General features: G+C 40.8%; 1 protein-coding gene and 1 long non-coding RNA gene across 4 annotated transcripts in view; one reads left to right on the top strand and one right to left on the bottom strand.

Annotated features, from left to right (window-relative positions):
* MARCHF1 (membrane associated ring-CH-type finger 1) overlaps positions 1–19,520 on the bottom strand; it is a 779,824-nt gene that overhangs the window by 426,781 nt on the left and 333,523 nt on the right. For all 3 annotated transcript variants that reach the window (XM_032465582.1, XM_032465591.1, XM_032465596.1), the window contains one exon: positions 9,800–10,008. The gene's annotated coding sequence lies outside the window, so the exon portion shown is untranslated. The remainder of the gene's footprint in view (positions 1–9,799; positions 10,009–19,520) is intronic.
* LOC116659041 lies at positions 7,113–18,831 on the top strand. Its single transcript, XR_004314316.1, has 3 exons — positions 7,113–7,194; positions 12,286–12,290; positions 18,822–18,831. It is a non-coding gene; the product is annotated as an uncharacterized LOC116659041 (long non-coding RNA).

Raw genomic sequence — 19,520 nt, 5'->3', positions numbered from 1 at the left:
GAACAGCAGGGCAGCATCTGATTTGTTTGTTGGAAAATTCACACTCAGAATTTGTGTCTGTGTGTAAGCAGTCTGACTACCGTGAAGTACCACACCGTAAGGATGCAAAGACACTCAGAGAGGCCACGTGGAGGCAGTTCAGTTGGTGGTCCTACTCTTCTAATCCTCCCAAGTCAGGTGCCCAGCATCTGGGTGGATGACCTTTCAGATAATCCCAGCTCCCAGCATTTGAGTCGCCTCTGAGTCACAGCCACACCCAGCGACGAATCTCACTGTGCGCCGGTCAGATTCCTGACCCACAGGATTCATTTAACCCATTAAGTTTTGGGGCACTTCTTTACATAGAAATAGCAACTGGAATATGATCTGATAAAGAAGTTGGGCTTTACCATGCAAAGCACATAAAACAATTCCTATTGGACAATAATTATGGTGTATAAGTGTCCAATAATTATTAGCTATTATAATAAAGATGATGATTATATATACATTAAATACATATTATATACATTTATATTAATGTCAAGATTAGAGAAAAGCTGTCTTTACTTTTATAGCATGTTCATTTAGCAAGCAGAGAAGAAAGATTCTCTGTTAATGCTGATTACCAGAATTATATATATATATATACACATATATATATTTGTCACATATGATAAATTCAGGGAGAGAGAAAAACTGCTTTGGGGAATAGTTGATACTTGTCCATCCACATTCAGAACTTTGAAGCCTAGAATTTCTCCAACTTGAGGCACCTGGAGGAAAGTGGTCCCCTCCCTTGCTGACATCGTACAAAGGCAGAGTGAGTGACACCTGTTAAATACCACCTGTGTGTTAGCCAGTCCCTGTAAATCAGCTAACTGCCAGGGATTTCATATTCTGTTATCCCAATTCAAAGTCAGGGTAGTGGCTTTTTACAAGGCATTTCTACTCCCTCAGTCATTTCATTGATGTTGCAAGCACTGATGTCTCAAAGAGTAGCAAAAGGAAAAGAAAAAAAAAACTTTTCACAGAACACTTCATGTGGAATTGAGCCAGGCCAACACCCCACGTACAAGCTGCTGTGGGTTCAGCAGTTACAGTAAAGTCTTCATTGTGCAGCTGAGGGCCATTTAAAAGCTCTTTGGCACAACATGATTTTGTTAAGAGTGTTATTTTGATTCAGAAAAATGAAAAAAAAATGACCACTGCCCTAAGTGCTCAGATATTCACAAGAAAACCCTATGGGTGTGAATCCAACAGATTTTCCTATAACAGTAGCAATGGTCATTTTAGTTTTTCACAGCATGTCCTAGTCTGCATAATAACTAGAGTTGGTAAAACAAAAGGAAACTGAGAGCATTACCCCCATAAAGAAGAAGAAAAGTAAGAAGAATTCTCAAAATAATAGATATTTATAATATTCTAATTTAAAAGCCCAAGAAATGTTGAGAACACTTGGCAATATGTGCCGAGAGCAGCAGTGAAAGATACCATGGACTCTTCTACAGATTCTTGACTCTAGAAAATTCTTGGTTCAGCAGCCTTAAGACTGACATTCAGACAGTCAAGAAAAACTGTGAGGTGAGGGTTCACTCATCTAAGGCAAACAGAGTGCCAGCAAACTTCAAACAGCAATGAGTTGTTTTTTGTCTTCATTATTTTTATCATCATCATTATTATAAAGGCTTGATCTATGACTCCACGCAACCTTTTCTGTTTCGTCATTGCTTCATCATTAATGGAAGGGATTAACCAATGAGTTTTATTCACTAAAAATAATAAAATAGGTTGATGAAAAGCATAGGGATTTGATTCCTCTTCCACTTTCATTTATCAAGCACTAATGGTGTTTATTCATCCCAATAAATCTTCCTGGCAGTTGAGAAACATTAACTCGTTTTAATTCTCCAAACTTTATGAGGTACTTCTCCCATTTGTCATTATTTTACACATGAGGAAACTGAGGCACAGAGGTATCAAGCAATCTTGCCGAGGTCCCACAACTAAGAAGTGGCAAAGGTCAGATCTGAACCCAGTTTATCTCCTTCCAAACACATGGTTTTAAGTCCCTGGCTCTGTGCCTCTCCACATAGATGGTCACGTAACATGCAAGAGATTCCTTCTAATTCTGAAGCACAAAGTTTCTATTATACTCTCACTGGACACCAAACAGAATGCCTGAATGAGACGGTAACACTGACAGTCAAAGGCAAGTCCTTTCCTGCGCAATTGGCTAATGGGAAGCAGAACTCACTTCTTCCAAAAACTGAGTGTACTATCAGGTCGCTTCATAGTATATGACCATGGAGAAAGTTGTTTTAAATTGAAACAAGTCATATTGCTGGAATTTGAATTTTTAAAGGTTTGTAACTTTTACAATAACACATCACTTTCATATTTTGTGTAACTTTAGGACGATTAATTCTGAGTCGAAATTGGAAAGTAAAACTGTTACGGATCTAGGCCTGCACAACTTAAAACAGACAGACTTCCAGCCACTAAGCATTCACAGCCCAACGCCCCGGTATGGAATCTTTTTTAGGAGTAAACGTGTTCAGGTTTACTATCTGTGAAAAAATAGGACCATTTCGGGGAAACGGTGCCTCCCTCAACCAACCTTTGCTCACTCTGCATCTCACACATGAGCTTTCCTGTGCCCTGCAGCTCTGCGTGTCCACCAGTTGCCTAGTGCCAGAATTTTTTCCTGAGAAACTCTCTTTTTGATGTTGACATCAAAAGCACAAATCCTAAAGAATCCACTGCACTCCTCTGCATCAGAGAGCGTGTAATCTTTGGCAGTGGTTGGGGGAAGAGGACCCTCCGCAACTGCCCTCTTTGCCTGGCTCGTCCGGAACTGCACCATGTGATGAGTGAGGTCGTGGACCTGACAAGTCAGGAAACCCCGCGCCCAGGAGCTCACTGGCCTTTGCTTCCTTCTCCTTCCATTCCTTTAAGAGCCAAGTCTCATCACCACTTCTACCCTCGTGTCACGCCTATTTCAATTATTTAACAGGGCTGCAGAGACAGAGGAGAGAATGAGTATCGAATAGATGTCATTTCTCATCCCCGCTTGGAGGCCATGTAGGCCGTTGCGAGCGGCTCAGGGTGATGTGGTCAGAATGAGCTGGGGAAAGGGATGCTCACGCCGCCAGGCTCACCCTTCAGCGGGACCTCAAAGTGAGGGATTCTAAATCCACCTTGGCATCGGCACTGCTCCCTTTGTGCTGCAAAGAACTGAGTTAAATGTTGGGTAATCAGCAAGGTCTAAAAATTCTGATTAATAAAACATCTGTAGCTACACCTGCTCCTCCCATAAACCTAGACACTCCCGCATCAGGATTTTTGTTCCACCATCTTTCAAAAACAATGATCGCGTGGAGTCTCATTAAATTGGCCATGAATTCATCATAATGTTAAAAATCCACACCTGGGATGGGTTTTAACAATCAACCTCCCTAACTGAGCCCACTATTTTTAAAAAACACTGACCAGGGTGTGTCAGGAATTACGAATTATTTTCATTTAATAGTCAATAAAATGCGTTATTCTGTCTTCCTTATTAATGCAATTTCCCACGACGTCTGTTTTAAACTAGAAAAATTAGTGTGAGTTATGTTAATTTTATTGCTGAAAGCAAATAAGGATATGGAAATTTCCTAGTTTTCATTATAGAGAACTATTCCAGTACTATGAGCACACTCCGTGGAATTCACTCCAAGCACTTGGGAATCTACTATTCAATTTAGACTCTGGGGAGTCATTGGAAAGTGCTCTTCTGGAGAAATGAAAAGAGAATTAGCCTTTCTACCCCCTGGCATGCTCCCTGTCGTGTCAGACTCACACCTGCTAAAAATGCATTTCACTTGGTGCGTACAGAGCATTGTGGGTAAATGCGCGTGGTTATTCACAGATCAGTGTCTGTGACGGCTGTGCCTGGATCCCAGCTCCTTCCGATCTCAGAAGTCAGCTGCTGCACAGGTAATAGTGCAGGAAACAGCTGTAACTACACTTTGGCAAAGAGTCACCTAGGGCTCTGCTGTACTGTAAGTGATGTAACTTCCAAACCAAAAAATGGCTTAAGTGATAAAGAGCGTATATGGAATCACTAAATTGGAAGGTTGTTTGGTTTTGAACAACGGTTGGTCTCAAGCAAGGATTGGCTCAGTCGTTCAACCGGCATCTCACAGAAGCTGTTTTCTTTCTCTCTGTCCTGCCTGTTTCCAGGGCACCTTCGACATCTGCAGCATCTCTGGTCCCCTTGAAGAGCCAACCTTTCCACTCAGAATACCCTGTACAGACCTCACACCTTTACACAAACCATCCAGGAGAAGAGAGCTGGTCTATTCCAGAGTTTTTCCAGAACAATAAGGCTTCTCTTCTCCAGGAAGTTTATGAAAGGCTCCGTATGTGTTACTGATTCTGATGGAGCTGTTTCCAGTCCTGAACCCATTCCTGGACAGAGTATTACGATATACTGATTGGTTTAAGCCCATCGAGGCCATCCTGAATCATGTGGCTAAGCAGGAGCAGGGCTGGTCCACTGAGCATCTGCTACCAGAAGAAGAATGAATGACGGGCCGTGGAAACAGCAGGTGTACACTGAAGGTGAGCCCTGCTCTGCCTGAGCCAGACATGCCCTTGGGGACCCCCATGGTCTCTGGGTGCCCAGAGTGAAGCATGACCACATGATTATGTGAAAGGAGTCACAGAAGAAAATAAAATGCTCTTACTTTTAAAATGAGATCTAGTAAACTTTTTTTCTACATTTACCAGTAAATGTGCTTTTTTTTCTAGGGTACAAGCTGGGGGCAGGGGGAGGTGAGCTATTCAAGGTTAAAAGACTTTGGTGAAGCCAGGGCTGCATTTCAGGTACGCTGAATTCCAGCCCAGTATCCTCCCTACCAAACTATTTTGAGCATTATTATTTATTTTTCCATTATTTCCTAACTTTTAATAAAATTCATTCTAGTTACATTCTGTAAATTAGAGCTATTTTTATATGCCATCTAACCTATGAGTCATGAGCAGCTAACTCTAACCTAAACTCCTCCACTCAGAGATTAGCAGCTTTGGGGGTTCTATGAACTGCTTTAAGTTTGAGGATTGTAATTTTGTGCCTTGAAAAAAAAATCACTAAATGCAGCAATAACAGAAAGAATGCTAGACTGGCAGTCAGAAGGCCTGTGTTTTTGTCCCAAATTTACCACTAACTAGTCGTATGACATGGGTAAGTTATTCATTCTCTGTATGTTTTGATGGTGGAATTAAACACTTTAAAAGGACTTTCTGATTCTGGAATCTTCTGAGCCACAAATTTTGATTAAGGAATGGGAAAAGGTGGTGGTCCCTTAATGGTAAAGAAACATCAAATTTGAAATTAGATTGGCTAATCTCAAATTAGGCTCTGGTCCTGAGATTAAATATGTTACTTAACTTTTATGACTTTCTACTAAAAATAAATTGATAAATCTATATTTGCTATTTCAAATGAAGAGTATTGAAAAAGCCATATATGTATTTTTTAAGTTCATGAAGGGATTGCCAAGTAAGAGATCAGTAGCTACTCTGAGTAAGGAAAGCTGGCCCCTCGGACTGTCATTGGGAACACAAGTAGGAGATTTGGAAGGGATATCCTTGGAAAAAGGAAGGAAAGTTCAGCATTCTTTCTGAAAAAACATAAGGAAATTGAAATAGAGAGATATCATAAAATTGTGAAAGCAGTAAAGGAAAATGTACATATAAATGAAAGTTTATTTCTTTTTGGTTTTTTCCCTCCAAAACTCTTCCAAAGCATGGTTGCCATGGATGGTCAGTTTGAGAGTGAAGGAAGGTTGGAAGGAAAGGGTCCCCCGTCTTGCACTTTTCCAACACAGCCCCCCTTCAGCTGAGGAATGGGGTGTGCTGATGGGGGTGGGGCAGTGTTCAATACAGCTGGTGGCTCCATCGCACACTGGGCGTGGCCCCCAGCTGCCCTCTAAGTTCCAAGTACAATGGGTCCTAGACACGTTTCCTGATAAATTCCGTAGAATTATAAGGAATGTGTGTTCCAGGTTAATTAAACAGTGGAATTTGCACAATCTGTAATTTCCAGTTACAGAGTATGAAATTCAATTACCCCTGAAGTCTACAAATTTGATTCCCCTTGTAAGACACAGATGTCCTACAGTTCCAAATCCCTGATGTGAATTAATTGCAGCCTAAAAAGGGATGTTAACGTATGTCAAAAAGAAGGAAAAAAAATGGATGATGAGAAAAGTGGCCTACTTAGAAAGGTATGCAAATGAGATTTAAAGACGCTAAACTGGTTAGTCCCTGCACTCAACATGAGAGGGAAAGATCTGGAGAGGTCTGGAGCTATGAGCCCCAACAGAAGAGAGCTTCTCCCATGGCCTTCTCAACTTCCTGGCTTTCCCCAGGGGGAGATGAACTAACCCCACCCAAACCAATTGATTTACCTCCTCGTTTCCATGCTACGAAGGGAAATCTGATGACCAGTTTCCTTTCCAGAACGTTCCTGGAGCTTGCAGTCAAGCATTCCATCACAAACAAACAAACAAATCCCCTCCATGTATATATAAATTAATAAATTGACCTACTGCATTGTACATAAACCTCCTATAATTTTGATTAGTCAATTCATTTTGTAAGAAATTGATCACCTCTGATTTTGCTGATAAAATCTTGTCTCTGGGATGCCAGCCCGAGGCACACTGTCCTTCAACTGCCCGAGGACTTCCAGAGCTGATATTTTAGAAAGATCCTCCCCTGAGCACTAATACCAACTACATCCAAACTGGATGCAATATGGTATTTTGCATTTTGTACTTCCGGGGTTTAAGATTAACTAAATATTAACTACTATATATAAAATAGACAAAGAACAAATTTCTACCATATAGTACAAGAAACTATATTAAATATCTTGTAGCAACCTATAATGAAAAAGTATACGAAAACAAATATATATGTATGCAGATGTATGACTGAAACATGATGCTGTACACCAGAAACTGATACAACATTGTAAACTGACTATAAAAAATTTTTTTAAAGATTAACTAAAAAGATAAATGATTATACTGTTACGCTACACAAAATATGTCAAATGTACATTTGCAATAAAGCTCGGGGTTAGAGTTTTTTTTTTAATATTAATCTGTTAATTATTTTTATAGCTTAAATCTCCTGGAGTGTAATAATAGCTAAGAAATAGTCTCCACATCTTTTTTTCTGCATATGCCTTCAAACAAACAAACAAATAAAACCTAAGTGTAAAGTTAATAGATTAGGGTATTTGAGAGAGTCTAAGTTTCTAATAGAACAAATTAAATTGACTCACATCTAAATTAGCAAAGTCTTAGTTCTGAAATTAGATCATTTGCCCTCTGTGCACAGATATTACGTGGATAACTTTAAGACAAGCAAAATATACTAAAGAAACTTCAAAGGAGGGTGTGCCTCATTCGTTCAACAACCAGGAAATGTCCCTGATTTACCTTCCTTTAGAGAGAACCGGCACTTGGAATTACAGAAATCATTGTCCTGAATAGATTATACCTGCTTTCCATGCACAGCGTGTGTGCTGTTTACTTTATCCACCTTAAACGTCATTCACAACTTCTCTAGATTATTTATTAAGGCCATCAAAACAAACACTTCAATGGCCCGTAAGATTTAACAGTATGTTTCAAACATACTCTTAGAGAGAAACTTCAACTTCATCCTATAGGAAACCAAGATGTATCTGAACCTAAAATGGTCTTCCCTTTCTGATGCTCAGAACGATGCCTCTTTTTAAAAATAATATGTAATCTGGGAGTTCTCTTTCTCATAATTAACCTGATTTTCCTCTAAGCATGTCCACTGACTCACACTGTGACATAATAAAGTGTGCTTGTCCCAGAGGGAAACACAGCTGCTCAGAAATGGACATTTTTCTCAAAAGCCTTGTGAGGGTTTTGGAAGATGTGGCTTAACACCAATATCTAGATCAAGATTCTGGCTATTTTTATTTGAGGTTGAATAACTGCATCCTTATTTCTAACAAGGATGAAACCAAGTTTGATCTATTTAAAAAGTCACATAAGCCACCCCAGATTTATCTGATTCATTGACAAGTAGACACGAACAGCAAGAGATTTCTGTTACAGACACAACGCCAAAGAAGGGGGTGTGGGACCTGGAACAGAAACGGTGTTTTCATTCCAAATGCCACTCAGATGCTGATCTTTCTGGATATTCAACAAAATTGCCACCCAATATGAAGTTTCCTTCAAAACTATCTTAGACTCATCCAAAGAATCTAAATGATAAGTAGGTAATGAATAAATTTTATAAATCTTGCTTTTAGCATTTTCATACCCATCTTCAGAATTGATCAGCGTCCCCCACTCCTCTCCCCAATTAACTTGAGAGATAGCTCTTCGATGATTTAACAGTCATATCACCAAGTCAAGAGAAAGAGACACAGCGTGGAGAATATTTCCAGTTAATACTAAGCTGATAAATTTCTTCACTTTGCAGAGATGTTTCATCCTCAGAAACTCCAGAAATGCCCCGTGTGCTTATGGCAGGGCGAGGACCAAAGTAAACGTGCATCTCATAGTACCTGAGTCAGACACGTCTCCTGACATTTCCTGCCAACTCCAGACACATCACAGTCTCCCTGCTCTTCAGTGACATTTTCAAAATCAGTTCCAACAAAGTGCAAAGAGGCTACACCTGTCTTGTCTCACTTGAAGGAGCTTCAAGTCCATCACTCTCTTCCTCTCAGGCTCTCCTTGACACTCCACCCCCTTTGGCTTTGTTTGGTCGGTTTGGGTTTTGTTTCACTGCCACCCCCGTCTCCCTAACACCTATTCTTGAGGGAAAAAAAAAAGAGATGAACATTTGGAACTGGATCTGGGGAAAGCTCATCTTCTACAAAGCTAACAAGTCCTGTGGACTAGATAGTAGTTATGTCAAGGAAACAAGAGGATGACAGTTTTTGTCTCAAGACCTCTTTTAGAGGAATGCAGCAACATTTCTCATATTTTCACCCAATTCCCTTGAGTTTGCTCCACCTCCTTAAAAAGCTTTGAAAGAAGTCCCCAGCATCTGATCTTTCAAGCACTTTCCCTTAGAACTACAGCTGCTAAATTTCCCTACAAAATAAAGCCTACACGTAATAAGTCGAGTATTCAATTTCTCCAGCCCATGTAAGTTTCAAATAATGCTTTTGTCATGAAGGAAAAAATGCAAATAATGCAGACGTCAAACGAGAGTCATCCACACGCATCACTGAGGATGACCATGGAAGCAGTAGACCTTACGCGGCGGTACAGTGCCGCCCTAATTCCTGTTATGTGCTCAGTGACACGGCTGTCACAGCTCCGGCTTCTCTGTCACTTTGTTAAGAAAGTTATTGTCAAACATTCTAGCTTAATGGACAGTGTGCAAAATGAACAGACTTTGACAGCCCCACAGTCTGAAAATGGACAACAGCCGCAGCCACAGCCATCCAAGGCAGCCGGGCGAGCCCCAGGGAAGGACCAGCAGAGTCCAAGTGACTCTGTAGGAGGTTTAGAAAAAAGAGACAGAAGTTTTTCTCTTTCAGGCAGCCAATATCCTCATGGATTTGGTTCCTTCATTCAAACAACAGAGGTGACACCTAATATATTCCTGTTAGTTACCAATGGTCCTCTTCCAATGCTCCATCACTCACTGAGAGCAGCAGCCCAGCTGCTCGGAAGCCTGGACCACTCCTGGGGCGCCGAGCACAGCACTGGCTGTGGTGGGCTTGGCTGTCCTAGTGTATCAAAATCAAACCTCCTCTTACCTCGCCTTCCTTGTTCTTCTCTTTGTTTCTGCCCATGGAACTTCTCCCATTGCTGGCTGCCTCCCGTGCGGGGATTACGGAGATCTGGTGGAGGGGCATGTTGGCAGGGCTGCAGGTGGCCAGTCCCTGACGGGGCGCCTTATCTCGTCACTCGCCCCGAGGAGCCCACCTGCACAATTGTTCATATCCTAGATTTGCCAAGCTGAGTTCTAAACAAAAAAAGAGGGAAAAAAAGAGTGTTTGAGACACTGTGCGGTTAAAGCCAGGGTCTCTGGCCAACATGTCAAACACACTGAAAGGGAGGCTAAAAAGAAATGCAAGAGCCAACCATCTGGGGGGGTTGCATCTCTAAGGGACGATTTACTGCAAGTCATAACTGCCCTGCTTTGTCACGGGAAACCCCCCTCCCCTAACAGCATTGTGGGAGACAATTCAATTTATGTGGTACCTAATAACTGTCATGGAAACCAAGGAAACCCAGGTCTCACAGGCCCTAATTAGCAACTGCTTCCTTTAATGGTACAGACTCCCACATTTGCAGCGGCTGCCACTTCTGCTTTTGTCTCGGCCTAATTCCCCAGGAGGCCACTAAGCACCCAGAGACACTGCATCCTGCTGACTAGGTAAATAAGCAGAAGGCTGAAAAGCTTAGTGGCCTATTTGGAGCCAAATCTCTTCCTTGAGAAGCGGGCTAGCTGGCTGTGTCCTTAATGCATCCGCAATAATCTGCTTAGGTCAAAGGATCTGCCTTGAAGAGCATTGAACGAGGGGTTAGCAACAGGGAGAGAGAGAGAGAGAAACTGGGAGCAAGTGCAAATGTCTTTCTTTGGCTGGTTGTAAAAGAGAGCCTGTGTCTTCCTCAGCAGGACAGCAGCAGCGGGGGGCAAAGGCAGCATCATTCTGAGGCTGGAGCCCCACATCACCCATTGCTTTTCTGCAACTTCTGTGCTCCCCAAAACACATCTGTTAGAACCAGGAGTATTCCCCTCTGTGCTTTTCCAGGAAGGAAGCAGACCCTGCTAAAGGCCTTATTGTCCTCTTCATAGTTATAGAATCTGGAGAAAATAAATGGTTAATCCAAATTTCTACCCTTTAATTTAAAAAACAAAAAAGACCAAAAAAAAAACAAAAAAAAAACCCAAAAAAATTATATCCAGTCTCTCCGCAGAGTGAATTCTCAAAATAGATTAACCTTTAAAGAGTCCGTTTTTCTCCTATGATCATTTCTTCTTCATTAGGGTATTTGGTATTTTGTTTTTCAAAGGACAGAATGTTCTTTGCTTTTCTTTTGCTAAATTTATTTTATTTTATTTTATTTTTAGAATTTTCTTTAGTTTAGACCCATGCACTTGATAGTTTCCAGACAGTGTGAATATATCGTATCTCCCACTGTCCTCTATGTTTCTTCACCCCTGCCCCAGAGAAGAAGAATTCAGAAAATGTGTAGTTTTTACACATCTTCAGGCACTGCTTGTGAGTTCAAAGGCGTCCCTAACCACCCAGGAGAGTTTCAAAGAAAGTTTCTGGCTACAATTTGTCTCTAACTAGCTTTGTATTTCATGCCAATCATGCCATTTCTATATGATGTCCCGATTTGTTTAAACTCAGGACACAGAGTGAAAAAGGTAATACTCTCATTGGCAATTAAGCCCCAAATAATCAAATATTACTTTAAAAAAAAACTTTAAATATTTACTGAAATGAATATTTTGATGTACTTGCAAGTTTAGTCTAACATTCCAGCCTAAATCTGCCACCCCTCTGGGCTCTGGCAGGCGGCTGTCACCTCCACCAGCCCTCAGGCTCCCCTGGGGGATCTCACCCCACGTGGATACCTGCACCCTGGATTCAGGCTCAGGAGGGGAAGCGTGGGGCAGACATTTCTGTAAAATATCACAGATAATCCCAACAGAAACCAACTTCGAGAACCCCTGTGGGAGAGCAATAAAAATAACCTTAGAACAATAAGCTGATTAAAACTTACCTCATGACAGATCTCTTGCTTTAAAATAGCAAAAAAAAAAAAAAAAAAGAGTTACTTAGTCCTAACCTGGGTATTCGTTCATCACCATTCTGAGTTTACAAAGTGTATCTGTGAAATACAGACACTTTCATGAAGGGACCAAAAGCCAAACTCTCCCCGAAATGCCATGTCCCAAGTCAAACAGTTAATGCTTAAACATTCCTGTGGCTCAAGGATCACCTCTGTGACCGGTAACTGCGAGGCAGGCATTTCCCTACTTTAAAAATAGCTGTTGATCCTTCTATCTAAAACAATTGTCTTAATTAAAGGAAGGTTGGGAATCAAGTCTATAAACTTAATAGTGCGTGACAAATACTAAAATGCAAATTATGAATCTGTTTAGAAAAGTAGTTATCGTCTGTGTTTACATCCATGAAAACGTCCATCAAAAGCTAAGGCAGCTTTCCAGATGATTTAGACTTAAAGACTTTTGCTTAAAATATTCATTGAAGTTACGGGAAAGGAGATGTTTAGCTTGAATTAACTGAAAGGCTGCCTTAATCCTTTACCTCATTATGCGTGAGCAGTTATCCTTTGTTTACTCTGAGGTTTTTTTTAAAAAAATCAGATTTGAATTTCAAGTTAATTTGATTTATGTGGTTGAGTTATTTCAATTAGCTTTCTTTTATCTTAAAATTTAGAATGTAAATTGAATTTCAGGAAAAAAATTTCATCAAGCATTTTACTCACTAAAGAGTTTAGTTGTTATTTACATAATAAACAAGATTTATTATGTCTTTTCAACTAAATGCTTCATAATAACAAGAGATATGAATAGCCATTTGTATTTCACACCAATCATGCCATTTCTATATGATGCTCCGATTTGTTTAGTAAACACTCACCTAGGACTATGTTAGGTCTTGTCGCAGAGTGAGCTTTCAAAATATGCAAATTGTGTCAGGAAAAAAACGCTTTGAACACCCTGTGAGTTCTACTTCTGTACAACCTGGGGACACCGGCACCTTCACCAGCTGAGGTCAAGGGCACGTGTATCTAACCTTTTCCTCAGGCAGCTTCCAAAGTGCTCTGCGAGTCAGAAGCAGGAAGTCTCGCTGGAATGACTCCCTAAGAAACAATCCAAAGCTCAGAAGAATGGAAGGGAATGCACTTCTCCTGTGGGAGGACAGCCCATCTTGTGCAGTAATTAAACCCAATGGAATAAACAAAAGCGATGCACTCAACAGCTGAGCGCCACCAGGCACTGGCCTGGGTGTCAGAAAAGACCCCTGAATTCTGGAATTGCTAAGCTAACTTGTTTCTATGTATACGATCACAAGATGTGATCCGGATTTCCAAACTCGAGTTTTGTTGATACTATTGACTGTAGGTACTGTTGAAACCATCCCGGAATAGTCGCTTTCCACCCAAATACCATTATACGCCCATGGATAGGTGACATTTGTTGTGTCCATCTTTGGCTTCCAAGCCCTGGCTCTGTGAGCAGGACCTGAATTCCTGACTCTGGCTCATCACTTTGGGATCTGCAGTGGTAGCACTAGGACCTCCGTCTTTCCGGAGAGATTCTGATTTGGTGCTTCTTGCTCTCAGCCCTCAGTTGTCTCCAGTTTAAAAGGAAAATAAAATGAAATGCACATTTGATCCTCTGCTCTAAAGCCTACCTCAGTTTTTGCCAGCTTCAAGAACCAAAATTGGCTCTAAAGGGTTTATTAATTTTGATCACATTGGAGCAAGGAAAGAAACACAGTATGAGGCAAAGATAAGGAACCAAATAAACATCCGTTAATGCCTTCACACTGGAGAAACTGATCATTCAATTCAACAAACATTTATCTTTGAGTGTCTTCTGTGTTTTCTGAACCAGGCTGGGAATTAAGGGACATGAGGTAATGAATAAAATTATGTGGGACAATCTCAGTTGTCAAGGAGTTTGCTCTGTCATTAGGGAGGCAGGACTTCCACAGGGAAGTCAGTTTAAAAAATATATGGTACAAAGCAATCAGTATTTGAAACATAATATAGGACACTGAATGTAAGGGTCAAAGAAAGTTTGAGCACCAGGAAATCATTGTAAACAGTTCATTTTAAGGAAGAATTGGGGTTGGGGTGGGGCTTAGTGGACATAAGATGACTGAGTCACTTCAAGGCTTAGCGATGAGTGTGAAATTGGCACGTGTGAGTTCAGGACACTCTTTACAAAACCACAGAAAATTTGTTTAAGGTGTTCATGTGGTTCAGGCCATGGGTGGCCATTTGAATGTGACACTGACTGAAACCTGCGAGGGGAAAGAAAAGATACAGGGCCAAAGGCCTTGGAGGAAAGGAAAGTCTATGCAAAGTGGTATCAAAGTGACAAACGCATTGACAGAGGGTGTGAAAGTAACAAAGATAAGAACTTAAAGTGAGTTCTGGAAATGGAAACAAGGCATTCTGAGCTGGGGAAAGGATACTTCATAACACATCCCTATTGAACAGGAGCAAACCTGCATCAGATGGGTTTTCAAGGAACCGTTGCACAAGGCACTAGATGGCTGCTGTCACGGGTCATCAGGAAGAACGGATAAGCAAGACAGCACTGCACACAGACTTAGCGATCACTGGTGAAAGAGGACGACAAAGAACCTTGGGCTGAAAAGCTGTGTTTACTGTGGGAAATGCTGGACCATATGCTTATGTAGAAGTATCTCGAGTTAGGGGAAAATTCAAACTAGCAAAATAAGGTCAACAGGAAAAAAATGAGAGGAAAAAAACAGAGCAGAAAAATAATTAAAATTTCTCATTCTGGGTTTATAAAAAGTATGCAGCATAATGAAATATTCCTAAAATGGTGTGTTTTTCTGTGTTTCGTCTGATGGTTCGAATTCACTTGTGATTATACTTGGTAGATACAAGTGTCTTTTGTAATTAGGAGAACATCCATTGGTTGTTGACATTCTGTCCCTGAAGACCTTACAGAAGCAACTGGACGATCAGCTTACAGCATTGAAGACAGGATGATGGCTCAGATGAACCCTCAGGGTCCTTGATTTTATTCTCTGGAAAGTTTTGGTCCTAATTTTGTACACATCTATTCTCTGAGGTTGAAGCAGATTACAGTGAAGCCAAGGAATTTATTTCAGTCTTTTGGAGAACCAATAGCAATCCACACGGTCACATAAAATGTGTGGTAAATACTGCAGGCACTGAAACAGTCAGCTGTACTAATTTGCATTTTTATATGTGCTCATGACAAAGGAGCAGCTTCAGGAACAGAATCTCGTTATTAATTTCATAGGACTAATCTTTGCTCTTTCTAATTTGCTGAGGGAAAGACAAAAAGATCCTTTTGTGCAATTAGCAAAAAAATGACATGTCAGAAATAATCAAAATTCTAAGGAACAGAAGCATATATTAATATTTGCTTAGCTTTGTGGACATAGTTTAGGATTAAATAAAGGCGAGTTTTTAATGTTCTGTTTTCCGTTCTCGGCCAGACAAATGGAATTAAAATTTTTTGTTTAAAAACCAAGATTTATTTTGGCAAGTAAAGTTAAACAGCCTTGCTCTCCAAGGATATAAATCTACAAGTTAATCTTTGCTGATGTTCTTAATAACTTTCAAAACATTAGTATATCTGGTTGAACAAGGCAAAAATCAGAAAAAAAAAATCTATTAGGGAAAATATCTACTTTTTTCACATATCTTCAGAAAGTGGGAAGCAATCATCCCAAAGGATGGATTGACGTCTATGGGGAAGTTGGAGTAATGGTAGGTCTTCAAGTGACTTGTTGCTTCAGAACCTGCCCGCTCCCAGGTCTTGGAGGGATAGGGTAGGGGTTCATTTTCCCACGGAGCAGTGATCCCCCTCTGTCCATATTCTGAAACCTCACTGTCAGCATCACCAGGATCTCAGGAATCCCAGCCTGCTCAGAGCCCAGCAGGAAGGCTCCTTCCATGACTTAAGGAAAGAAACAGTAGTTTCTCCTCATTCGTGTCAAAACTCTGACCTAATGCATCAGAAAACTTACAAGCAAATTTAATTAAGCCCTTCTAGTATGGTTGTAATGCAAAGAACTGACCCTGACATCCCTAATTAAGACAACACACACTCACAAGCACACGCACAAAAACGCAAGACAAAAAAATTTTATCTCAACAACGTGAAAGGAAGATAATTTACTTCAGAAAAGTGTAGTACAACACATGCTCTCATGAAGATAAAGAGGCTGATGGTGAAGGCACCATGAAATATTTAAAATAAAAGAAGATGGTTTCATGACTTTTGGGCAGGGAAATAACAAATGTAGAAATAAACCTATCTACAGACATATAATAAAGTTATACACATCTATCGGAATATATATTTTAAATATACAAACTTAGCAAAATAATCATTGTAAACAGGAAACAAACAAGCAAAAAGAAAGCACCCTCCCATTTTATAGATGACCAGATCAAGTCCCAGTAGTAGACTAAATGCTCTGACATGTTTGAAGACTAGTTTGGAGGCAGAGTTAGTGTAGAACAGTTTTCTGAGTCACAGAGACCCCTGTCCCTTCACCGCGATCTGGTCCAAACTACTGAGTGCAAAGCTTAGATGTGCTTTAAGTAAAAACAAGCTACATCATAAATACATTTAGGTACATAATGCACTTATTTTTTTTTTCACTGTTAGCTGTTCTAAGAGAAATACATTTTATGGTATATTGATGAATTACCTGCATCTCCACTTTGGCAAGTTCATTTCACTGAAAGTTTTTTAAAATTGCCTGAAAGGCAGAAAATATGCTACCTCCAATAACAAGTTACCACTAATTTCCCAGCTTTTTCACCTTATGGATTTGGTTTTCTATTCAAAATAACAGAATCTAAGAAATAACAGGGTTTAACTCCCATTGAGCAATGTATTTTATAGGAGCACTGAGTGTGCAGAACTCTCTCTTGATCTTCTTGAGAATACAATGACTTATTCTACTTTTTTTTAAACCAGCAGGCATATTCCTTGCAGACTTTTAGAAATAAGACATGGAATACCATTAGAATTTAATAAAAACTTCTTTTCAATGAGCTATTCTACTGTATGTTATGGATTGAATTATGGCTCCTTCAAAATATATGTGGGAGTTGTAGCCCTCAGTACTTCAGAATATGGTTTTATTTGGAGAAAGGGTCTTTCCAGATGTAATCAATTGAAAATGAGTGTGGGCCCTAATCCAGCACAACGGGTGTCCTCAAAAAAGGGAAACTTTGGCCCAGAGATGCACATGCACGTAGGGAGATGCCGTGTGGAGTTCGGAGCTACGTACTGCAAGCCTGGGAGCCACCAAAAGCCTGCGTCTGTCACGGTGCTCTTCCGGGGAGGGGCGGGGGAGGGCTTGGCTGACACCTCGATCTTTGACTCGCAGCTTCCAGAACTGTGAGACAATAAACGTTTATTGTCTAAGCCATTCAGTTTTTGGTACTTAGTTATTGCAGCCCCAGGAAACTAACTGACTCCTGCGACAGGACCTCTGAGTCATGTTTACGATTAACCCTGTTCTAACAGTGAGTAAGTGATGCGCTTTTACTGAGCTGCTAAAAATAACTGGGCTGAGCCCCCAGGTGAAAAATGTGTTTTAAGACGCTGTTGAGTACACAAAACTCTCTCTCGATCCTTTTTGAGAACAAAGTTGCTTATTCCTGTTTTTCAAACCAGCATGTGTATTCCTTGCAGACTTGTGGAAATAAGTAAATGAAATGAGAAATGAGCTACTCATTCACTGTGAGGTAACCAATACCATAGTCCAAGAGGAGAGAAACTGTACTAAATGCACAAAATACTCTCTTTGCCTATAATACTGTCATTTTTTAAATGTTATGCTCTAAATTGTTTTCTGGTATAAATGAAAATATTATATTGACATTTTAATTTGCCATTATAAAAAATAATATCCCTAACGGATAACAAGGAACAACTGAAATCTTAACTCCCTAGTGGTTGCTTATATAAGTTTTTTGATAAGTTAACACAATTTTGGCTAAACATTACCTACTCCATATTGAGACAGCTGAGCTAGGTCTGATCTCCTTCTAGGAAGGAGGAAAAGAATGTTCAACAGGATAAATGTATGTTTCTACCTTTCAAATACTAACTAACAGCATTAGTAAAAGCACTCAGATATCCTTGTTTTTAATTCCATATAATAGACTGTACTCCTCATCAAATCTAGTGGCTTTTTTCCTTCAAATTGTTACCCTAAAAGGGAAAGGGGAAAGACCCCAGTTCTTGTCATACCCGAAAGAGGAGAATTCAGATGGGAGATGAAGCGTTGTGTGGTGAAAGATTTTAAAGGATTGATTAGTAAAGGGAAAGCACCCCTCCAAGAATGGGAGGCGGGCTGATCCAAGGGCTGATAGCAATGGTCTTTGTTTGCCCCCTTCTCTTATACCCTCGCTTAGATGGGGTCTCTTGATTGATTGACAGCTCTTGCCCCTGGAGCGCTCCGTCATGCTCGTCCCCATTTGTGCACGTCCTCACCCATGATGCACACAGGAAAGCCCGTGGGGCGGCCTGAACTGCAGTGCTACTTATATTACAGTGAGCACTGGGTCATGTCCGGGTAGGTCCCTTCGGCTACCACACAGTTGTGGCTGTCAGGTTCTAACAGTTTTCTGGCTGGCACTCATTTAGAAGAACTAAAGCCCCTTTATGCTGGTGGTGGGCGTAATGCCATCTTCCGGACCCTCCTCCCTCTCCTCCACCTGTCTACCCGGTGACCCCACTTATCTAACTACGTAACAAAATTAGAAACACTTTTTGGTGAGAGGCACATAACAAGTGTAAAAAATTAGAAAGCAATTAAGTGAAAACTGAGCATCAAGAAAGACTTAGATAGCTGGGACAATGGAAATGATATTCCGAGGTGGAGGGTCTAGGTTTCCATATCAGGCAGGTGTATTCAACAGGAGAACAGTCCACATGAGAGGCATGAATAGGGGAGCCCATGGGACACGACGCTTGAAGTGTGAGGCTGACAGAGGGCTAGGCAAAAGCAGAGGGTCCTGGGGATGGAGTCTTAGCAGAAGAGCAGAGTTTACTGAGCCCTAAGAGGGCGTATCTTTTTAGGAAACGAGGGTGACCGTCAGCAAGAGTCGAAACGTCGGTCAGATGGTAACAGTGGCATCAAGTCCTAGGGAAGCAGCTCAGGATAGAAGAGGAGGCCAAGGATGATGCAGCAAGAGCCAAGGGTGGAAAAAAGCAGTTTACAAAGTAGCCTGCGGACAAAGAGTACACACCAGCGTCTGCATTGTGTTTGCTGCCTTGTGTGTGGTTAGGGGCTAGAAGAGGCTAGAAAAAAGCATGGGAGGGATGCTAAACGGCTGAACTCACGTCTCCAGCCATGTGTATTTTGAAATAATGGAACATGCATTCCATGCCTTGAATATAGTCTAGCAGTTAAAGGTCCACCTGAGTCAGTGCACGAAGGAGACAGGACAGCCAGGCTACTTTCTTTTTCTATAGTTTAGGAACAAACTTTATTGTTCAACCACTTCCTGGGACGATTAAGGAATAAATTAAAAACTCTCTTTAAAGGCTGGATCCAGGAACTTCTGAAGTACCTTTTAACTTGAGGATTCTGTGATACTAGATTTTGTGTTTATCCTTCGTACCTAAGATTGTTCCTTGTATAAAGATAGTAACGTTATGAAGCCATATATTTTAAGAGAGGGGAGTTCAACGTAAGTAGAAAGAGCGTCTGTGGCTGTTGATGACTTGCT

The sequence above is a fragment of the Camelus ferus genome, chromosome 2 (assembly GCF_009834535.1).
Source record: "Camelus ferus isolate YT-003-E chromosome 2, BCGSAC_Cfer_1.0, whole genome shotgun sequence".
In the NCBI taxonomy this organism is placed as follows: domain Eukaryota; kingdom Metazoa; phylum Chordata; class Mammalia; order Artiodactyla; family Camelidae; genus Camelus; species Camelus ferus.
Note: the sequence above shows the minus strand (reverse complement) of the source record. Positions and strands in the feature narration are given on the sequence as shown.